This window comes from Sciurus vulgaris, assembly GCF_902686455.1.
Source record: "Sciurus vulgaris genome assembly, chromosome: 10".
Lineage (NCBI taxonomy): Eukaryota > Metazoa > Chordata > Mammalia > Rodentia > Sciuridae > Sciurus > Sciurus vulgaris.
Genome location: NC_136470.1, coordinates 40,175,970 through 40,185,983, shown reverse-complemented (window position 1 = coordinate 40,185,983; position 10,014 = coordinate 40,175,970). Strand labels below are relative to the sequence as shown.

Here is a 10,014-nt window from a genome sequence, read left to right as displayed (position 1 = left end):
ATTTTTAAAGGCCCTTCCCAGAATTTACTTATCTATTTTAAAATATTTAGAAAATTATTCTTTTTTTAATGAGTAACAATTCTTATGCATATTCATTTGCTAAATACTTGAAAAAGAAAACATCACATTTGAACCTGCTATGTTGCTGAGTTGCAGCCAGTTTTACATATTTATGGGGAAAACAGGCAGTGCCTGTTAACTTAAAGAAGGCCAACTTCCTCAACTTCCTTTAGATATGAAACCATCCATTCGGAAATAGACAAAAATATCTTTTCCACTTTCTCCAAACTTCTGTGGTTTAAAGATACATCTTAAGTCCGGTTCAGGAACATCTTTTAAGTTATTTTGTTTTAAGAGGAAGAATGTTCTGGAGACTCTATTGACTCTGGATTTAAAGAAAAAGGCACGTTGTTGACTACTGATTGGCAGATACAGCTGTCTTAGTTCTTGCTCTGGTGCTCAGAGGCAACAAAACCTAATCTAAAAATGTGCCATATCTAATTTTGCCAAAAAGGTGACCTGGGGGCTCCTGGTCTTTTATTAACTTGTCACCCAACATGCCCACATTAACATGTGTGGGCAGAATAGCTCTGGGCATGGAGAATTAGTGCCTGTGTGCCCAGATTCTTGTTAAGCACTGTGGACTGAGTTCCTGAGAGGAGCAAAAAATGGCATTGAAAATGTGCTCTTAGGAAAGACTTGGAGGAGTGGGGTTAGGGAGGAAACCCTGGGAACTATTTGAAAGTCGGCTGCTCAGAGCAGAGTGAAACCTCAGACAGGTTCTGGATTTATGCTCTAAGTGGGAGGAGAGCAGGAGGAAGATTTGAGGTTTTGTTTTGTTTTATTTTAAATAGAGGAATTTCTCATTACAAAACTGGACCACAACTGGCACTAAAGAAAGAACTGAATTTGGGCATGAAGAGAACTGAATTTTAACAGATAGGAAATTGGCCAAGTTTTAACCTGGAGTAAATTTCTTTCCAATTATTTTGCGTAACTCTTACTCTTTACAATCCTACATGTAGGTCAGTTTCTTTGAAAAAGCACATACAAGCCCCTCAGGATGCCTACCTCTTTGAGAATAAGTACTTGGCACTGCCAATCAATGGGCATCAAATTCCCCATTATCAAAATAAAAATATAAAAAGTGCTGTGGTCTAAAGCTGTTCTCAAAGTGCCTAATGGGAACAGGAATACATATCAATGAATACTGAAATGGTACTTATCAGCTAGTCAGAGGATGCATGTTCTTTTAGTCATTCAGTAATTTGTTCTTCAAATATTCACTGAACACCTACTATGTGCCAGACATTTTAATAGCAGTAGGGATATATCAATGCCCCCTGCAAAAGCTCCCTTCATTTACTAGGAAAAGTTTTCCTTACATTAATATACTTTGGTAGGGTCTCTGAGAGGAGGATTTTGCAATATGTTGTAGGTAACATCCCTGCAGTCCTAATTTAGGCCAACCAACTAAAGATAACATTCTCTTCTTGAGGAGCAACTTGAATACTTCTGTGTCAGGTAACCAAGAACAATAAATGTCACAGTAAAAGTATAGACCTGTTAAAATCATTAATATACTTTTTCCTAAAGAAATTTGGCACTAAAATAATCTGAGACCCTTCATTCTTCTTACCTGCAATTAATTCTCAGCATAATGCTGTGGATTTTGGCAGTTTATTTATAGTAAGGAAATGTGCTTCTTCACATGACTTTTGGAAGTCTTGTTACAGCCCTAGTTTTGTTAGCTAGTGCATTGAACCTGGAACTGGTTCCCATTATAAAAGGAAACTAGACTTGGTCTGCCTAACAGGGATACAAAATACCCAGGTACTGTCACACTGGCAAATACTCCTGGAACACATGAAATGATAAAATAATAGCACACCACTCTGTATTATTTGAGGAGATACGTATGGTGACAATAAATGCTTGTGTTGTCTGGCTCCTTTACACTTTTGTTCAAGCTCTATAAGCCTAGTTTTGCTAATCATTTTAGTCTTAGCAGGGAATTTAGTTCAGTCACAGGTTTCTCCATTGTCTTGCATCCCAAAGAGTTGTCTTTGTTCTGCTATCCTCATTTAGCATTACCCAGGAGGGATTTCAAAGTTCTGCTTGTTACTTTTTTGGCTCATCACAGACCTTTATAAATTACAGCAAAATTTCTGAGCCAAGAAGCCTAGCCCACAGAAAAGGTCAGCTCCAGGAGGGGTGTGGTACTTGGTGTTTAAGTCTTTATAGTCCACAAGCGGAATGGCCAACACCAGGAGGTGAAGAATACATGTGGAAGTTCTGATTCTTTTCCCATAGCATGATCTGCTCAAACTCTCCCCTGGTCTCCACAAAGATGCTGTTGGAACTTTGGCAGGGGGAGGGGGTATTTTAAGAAAATGACTCTCATATAGAAAAGAAATCTGAAGAATATTTTTCTAAAAACATTGCATACAGAATAAATTATAATCAATCTTTACATTTTCTTGAAAACCAACCAATATAGGGTGTATCATAAGTGACTTAAAACTTGAAAGTAAAGATGAGTATAATCTTTGTAAACTGACATGGAATACTGAAAAGAATGAAAGGGAAGGTATGATATCATAGAGATAAAAGGAAGATCATTAATATAGAAGAAGACCCAGAGGCAGAGGAGAGGGATGGGTAAGGGGACAGAAGGCAGAATGAATTCTTTAAAACTCAAGTTATGTGCATATGTAAATATACCACAGGGAATTTCACCTTTATGCATAAGTAAAAAAACCAATCAAATTTAAATAAATAAATGAATGAAAGGAAATCCAGTGGAGTAGAAGGAGCAGGATGGTGGGGGGAGGATGGGAGCATAAAGGTGGGGAGGAAGGTATGGGATCATGAACTGAAATCAAATTCCATGGAGGCATAAGTTTGGATGAACCTAACTACTCTGTATAAGTATAAAACTCTAGTAAATAAAATAAAGGAAAGGTTATATGAGTAGCTTTCTATTAGAAGTATATATACATTTTTTTTTCATAATAATGTAGGATTTTAGGTCATAGCAATTTGATCTATCAAAATTATGGAACCTGATCAAAGTATTTTCTTGAAAGAGTCAAATCATAAAATCTTGGAAGACTTTAAGGGTACAAATAGTGTATCATGGCATAGAATTAATAATAGCTATTTTTTGTAGAATCTACCCAATATGCCATGTAGAGTTCTTTATTCTCATTGACCCATTTGATTTATTAAAAGTTTATTCAATCATTGACCATACAAATATTATTCAAGTCTTTTTCTGTGTAAGGTAGGGAAAGCACGGAGGCTACAGAAGAAGTAGAGGAAAATGCCTTTATGCAATTAATTGTTCTGGAATTAAATGCCATGTCCCATTTATCTCTCACAACAAATATATGAGGCAAATAGATAATTTCAGTATTCACCTTTTGAAACACAGAAGCAGAGGCTTTGAGAAAGTATACCCAATTCTCCAAGGATACCCAGTTGATTGGCTGACTCTGGCTTTTGTACTCAGTTTATCAGATCAAATTTGATCCGGAGCTTTCCACTCCTTAAAGCTCAGTAAATGAGAGTTATGATTCCAAGTTTATAATGAAAATAGAAGTGTTTTATTACCATTTAACTTGAAGAAAAGCAGGGATTTGAAGTGTTTTGGGTAAGCATTGACTGTTAAAAACTAGTAATTTCATTCTTGACTATACGGAATCTAGTTCAAAATAAGTAAAAGTTTTACCACTGGTGATAAACAAGGATCTGATTCATCACTAAAACAATAAGAAAGAAATCAATTTATTTTCAAACAAAATTTAAATAAATTGGGAATCAATTTGGTATTAAATTTCCAAATAAAATTGGAATATGTAAGCAATCTTTTATTGTTTAGTTTATTCAATAATTTATCTTTAAAATTAGAAACATATGGATGCCTGAATATTTTTAAATTTTTGTTTGGATGTTTTTACATTGGTCTTTTTTGGAGATAGTTTTAACATTAAAAATATATTTTTTCAAAATTTTGCTAATATTTAAAACATTACCATATAACTAATTAAATTGTGAGAATGTATTACAGTCACAATAAAAAATTTAGTCATATTTTATGGAAAGAAGAATGGCTTGGAAAATAATATACACAAACTCTGCATTTTTAGTAAAATTGAGTCCATGTGCAATCCTCTTTTCCAAAATATGGAAACTGAACCATCTTTTCTGGGTACAAATTAAATGCAGAAGAGGAAAATAGTTCCTATTCTACCCCCATTTCTCTTTATGGTTTGTATAAACCTAATTTTAAAGTCTTTTTTATTTTACTATACTTGCTTACTGACATTAAATAGAAGCACGTTTATGCTTCAAGTGTTAGTAATAGTTTAAAAATAACCCTTATCTAGAATATATTAATGTAATCGATTTTTGGAAACCATTCTTTTATGGTCTAGCATTGCTCTTGTAATTGAAGTAAGTATCTTCTCTTGCATAAAATAGAATCATGAAATATGTGTTGAACTTAGTCAGAAAAGGCTATACCAGACTATGGAAACAAAACAACTCCAAAATCTGAGAAATAAAAGTTTTTTACTCATGTTTTACACAGCACAGGCCATCAGGGCACACTTATGTGATGGCCTCAATGTCATCACATAAGGGACAGAGGAAGGTAGAAGGAATGGGTCGGCCCTGCAGGATCTTACGTTGAAAAGGGGCACGTGTCAGTTACACTAGGGGTACAGGACTGTTCCAGAGGTCAGCCTAACCTGGGCCTCATACGGGGAGGACCAGAATATATTTGAACAGCTTTAATGATTACTGCAGGAAGAATCTTTGAAGCCATCTAGTTCATACTTATTTTAAAGAGATAGAAACTAATTCCTAGCAAAAAGAATAAGTCTGCACAAATCCACACAGGTATTTAATTTGAAACAATGCTCATTATCAAAGTTTCTTTTATTTATTCTAAAGATGTATATTAAATAGTTCCTATGTGCCTGCTCTACTTATTATCTTGGAAGCTTAAGGGAACAAGAGGCTCATAAGGAGCTGAGGGGTACTGACATCTTAAGTGAAACAACACGAGGTGAGAAAACAAGAAGCAGTTGCACCTACATATAAAAATCTGAGGGAATTTTCACAGAAGAGATGACTTCAGAATTTCATATTGGATGAGAAATGAAGGCTCAGGAGGAAAACAAGTGAGGAAAAAAGAACTTAGGTGACCAAAAGAGAATCAGAAGAGAGGAATAAAATGGCAGTGTGTTTTCCTTTAGCCATAAATAATTTAGTATAGATGAGGCTCTGGTTTGCTAGAAAATAAAAAAAGACCCTAATATGAGGGAAACCTAAGGAGTTTGGGTAGATTGGGTGATCTCTTGGGGGGTCTTCTTTCTTCCAACTCAACAATATTTCAAAATGCCCGTGTGTCAATGAATGACTCAGTTCTTCCCAAAGATATTCTTCAGACTATGTTCAGAGGTTGCCTGCCTGTGCTGGGGACAGGAAAGGTGGGGCTGAATCCATCTCCTGGACTAGATTTTCTGGTGTTTCACAGCCTGGAAGAATTAATAAATGATTCAGAAGATCAACAAAGATAGATTCAGACTCACAGTCCCCAAACAGGATTCAGCAGAGTGGGAATGGACACTGCTGAGATCACACTTCGGGCTTTGCAGGTTCTCCTGCATTCCACAGTCAGAGGACAGCCACACGTGCACTTCGTATGTACCTGGGAGGTTTCCCTCTGCAACTGCAGCTCTGCTTGATGACAAAAGGGGAGCAGGGCTTGGTTTTTCTCAACAGGGCCTGAGCCCAGCTGGAATAAAGAATTAGGTGGCCTGTTGAAAGAAGGCTTCTTCCTTTCATCCTGTTTTTCACCCAACTTCCATGTCCAGAGGGTGTCATTGATTTTCTTGACAATGAAAGGGGGAATGCAGAAAACTGCTAACATCAGAGAAGCAGGAAAACCAGAGTAATAGTCTCAGTGAATCTGACTCTCTATGGACATCAACATTCAGAAAGGTACTGTTGCTTTGTTTTCTTTCACACATGAAACTTTTATTATGCCAGAAAATTTTATGCATTAAATGATAAACTATTAACAAACATAGCTGAAATGTAAACAAAAGAAAGAGAAGAGAGCTTTCTGTAGCAGCCCAAACACCCTGGACTTGAACAAACTGTAACTCTGACCATAGGCAAAACATGTTGCTTAGAAACCTACAGCACAGAGGTTGCCCAGCAACTTGAGATCCCAACAGTGGCCCTTGTGAGAAAACTGACATGGATGACCATGGCATTTTAAAAATATAGAAATAGAAGTCATCTGTAGAGAATAATAAAAGTAATATAAATAGGTCTAAACAATTTAGTTTTTATTCAATGTTTAAAAAAACTGCATATAATCTAAAGACCTGACTTTTCCTGCCGTAATTTACACTAAGATCAAAATTCATACTGTTTATGTGAAGCTGTACATCATTTGCCATGGTTTCCTTACTGGTCAGAAAAATGTTCAATTTTGATGTCATCCTTTAATGGTCAAGTTGATACTATGCCTAAATATGTTTTATTGATCTTAAACATAACTCATTATCTTATACTATCACATGGGTGATATTAAACCTCCCTGAATTTCATATTGAGAATAAGTTTATCCCAGATGTAATAATCTCAGATCATATATTATGTAGAGTGAAGTTATCTTTCAGCCAGATTATTGCCATAGTCCACCTGTTTCATGGTAACCTACCAATTAGTACTCATACTAACATCAGAGAACATTTTCTAAAATGCTAGTTTCACCTTGTCACTTTGCTACTCAGAAACTTCTGTTGGATAACCAATAAAAACATATTAAAATCTAAACTGTTTAGCATGGTGATAAAAATGTAACTAGGACCTCCCAATAACCCATCCTCTTTTCAATGTTCTCTGAACACAAAGTGCCTTTTTAAATGCATTGTATTTGTTCAAGTTGTTCTATAGTCCTGGGATGTTCATCCATTCTCTTAGTCTAACAAGAATCTACTCACACTTAAAGATCTAGCTAAAATATCATTCCTTTGGGGAATGTCTTCCTGATTTTCCCCCAAAGAAATGTGGTTATTATTATCACAAACCCAAAGGCCCAGATCTGTCCCCAAAGAGGAATCTAATAAATTTTGTAAACATATGAATTAGTGTCCTTTTTGATTACATATTTGACTTTCAAACATAAGTAATTTCTGATCATAATGCAATTTTATTACAAGTGAGTTTCAGTCTTCATTAGTTGTGGTGAGAAACTTGGCAATGCCCTATCTTCTCCTAACTTATATTTAAGTTTTGCAGCTAGAATTCTAAAGATGTTATGAACTACCTATAAATTGCTGAAAGTAGCCCATTTCAGAATAGAAATTTCCTTTCTTAAGAAGCTTTTTTACTTAATCCAACTATAATATGAATTGTTATAATTCTTTTGTGATTATCTACCTGACAGGTTAATTCAGTAGACATGCATGAAAAATCTATTTATAAAGAATATCAGAATATCAGACACCGGGAAATCCTTTTTTTTATTTGAAGAACTCTGTCTTCAGAGGTCCAAGATATACCCCATTCTCCACCCAGTCCATCAGAGACTCTCATAGAAATACCTACGGCTTCTTTTAGAGTTGTAAAAATGAAAATATATAATTAATTACTGAGATGAGTTTTTTCATTGAATATGAAAACTGCATAAATACAATGACCTGGATGTGTTATCCTGCTCAACACTTCTCCTAGTGCTTTACCTGAAGTTTGAAACATACTGGTTTCTTAACAATTATTTTTTGAGGATATAAATGCCAGCATTGAATGCTTAACAGATATATTTTCCATTAAAAAAATTTCAGCACAGAGTATTACCCTAAAGGACTTTGTGGATATTTATTTTAATGAAAAATGTATATCTTAACAGTAACAGTGCAACCATCTTAAACACTAGATTTTCCCACAGAAGAATTTCAACCAGTTATTATTTGTCAAGAAAAATATTTATAACATAACAAAGTTTGGACCAATATGGAGATATAGTTGCAATCACCATACAAATGTACTTGTGAGTCTATAATCAGTTTCACAGACCATGAAATTTCCAGAGATTATTTTTGTTAAAATATCTGATACTTAAGAGTACTGATGCAGTTTTTGTTTGTTTGTTTGTTCTCCAGATTCAGACACATGAAATTCGACCTATCTTCCTTTTGTGGAGAATTTGGAGAAGTTCAAGTATGAGGAAAAATAACACTTATATCTACAATATCATTAGGAAGAGAAGTTAGATATTTGATATTTGTGTCCTATGATAACGATGCATTATAGATACCTCTCTATATTGCCAGGGTGGGGGAGATTGATCTGAGTATGAATGGGCAATATTTCATGAGTTTGAAGAAAGGAGAAAATATGGTAGAGGTGGTAGGTAGAATGACATTAAACATGGAAGAAAGAGTATTAATATATTTTTAATTGGAAAGTACTGAGATTCAACCTATTTTTCAAAAACCTGTAATAACACTTTTAGGAAATATTTGTTCTGATTATCTCTTCTGAATCAAGGAAGCATTTTATTATAGAAGAATATACTTTTGACAATTTAGTGATTGAAGAGTAGTAAATTGTAAGAAATGGGTAGATGTGAGCAGAGTCACCAATTATGTTCCATTCTTTTTCATTGACATGTTGAGGTTTAACAGCTTTCTTGAGAAGCATTTTGAAAATTAAAAATTACCTGCATTAGAGGCAGTTTATTAATAAGTAAATGGAGAAGTGAATTAGAGAGTAATCCAACAGGAAAGAGAGAGAACAGGTATTAATTTTTTATGTTTATGAAGGCATACAATTTACATTTTCTTCTGTCAGCTGGTGATGATATAATTATGATGATGATGATAGTAATAAAACAATATTTTAACTGCTTACCCTCTACTATGTTCTCCATGCATGATTTATTTAACATTCAAGAAAACACTAGGAAGGTGGTGCTATCATTGTAAGTTTTCAAATGAACAAAATAAGGGTTGAATTACAGCTAATGAAGAGTTAGGATTTGAACTCCAGCCTGTCTGACTTCAGAGCCTTCACTATTGCCACCGCATCAGGAAGTGGGGCAGCTTGTCCCTGGGTGGTTGAGTGAGTGATTTGAGGAGTGATCTGAAGAGGATGAGAAAGAGGAAGGGGCTAGGTTGGAGGAACCAGGGAGAGAGCTTGAATGAACTCAGTGGGGGATATAGCCATTTTAAATCTGTGTCTAAGACCCATTGCTCCATGAACGTTATACTGTGGTGAAGGAGCAAAAGTTTACTTTGCACGAAACCTGAGGAGTCACATTTTCCTGGAACAAAGGTTGGAAAGGAATGATTAAATGTGCAACACCCTGACAGCCCAAACTCTTGACATATGATCTACCTTAAAATTTCCTCCTTACTGTCTTTGAAACTGATATTTAAACTGCACAAGAAACACTTCATCCATCACTGTGTTCAGGTTGCCCTTTGCACGGAGCTTGGGAATTATTTTAAGTCATATAAAAATTCAATTTAAAAGAGAGGGAAATTAGAAATAATACTTACAAAAGAGATTCAAAGTAATAAAATTTTCCCATTCATCTAATATTTACAAAGTTATAGTGGAAAGCCTATCGTGAAAAGTGGGTGGTCTATGAACTCAAAGTTACTTTATTGAAATAAAATGGTAAATATAGTGCAAATCTTCGTAACACCTCAAAGAACACTTAACACCTCAAAGAAAAGTTGATCTTGGGGACTTTTTTTGTCACCAAGGAGGTGTCTGTTCCATTGAGCTAAGAAAATGAAAACTGTATCTAATTTTTCTTTTTTTTTTTCCTATGTCAAAGAAGGATCAGAAAGTTGTAACTCACGGACAATGATATTGTAAAACATCTATGTCAATTCAGAGTCCATATAGTGGCTGAATGACTTGAGATCCCCTAGAGGGTGTCAGAAATCCATTTGCAGTTTTACAAATCTAATAGAGTTT

General features: G+C 34.9%; 1 long non-coding RNA gene across 1 annotated transcript; it reads left to right on the top strand.

Annotated features, from left to right (window-relative positions):
- The first annotated feature begins 5,683 nt into the window (after positions 1-5,683).
- On the top strand, positions 5,684-8,943 carry LOC306670334. Its single transcript, XR_013766382.1, has 2 exons — positions 5,684-6,012; positions 8,187-8,943. It is a non-coding gene; the product is annotated as an uncharacterized lncRNA (long non-coding RNA).
- The last annotated feature ends 1,071 nt before the right edge of the window (positions 8,944-10,014 follow it).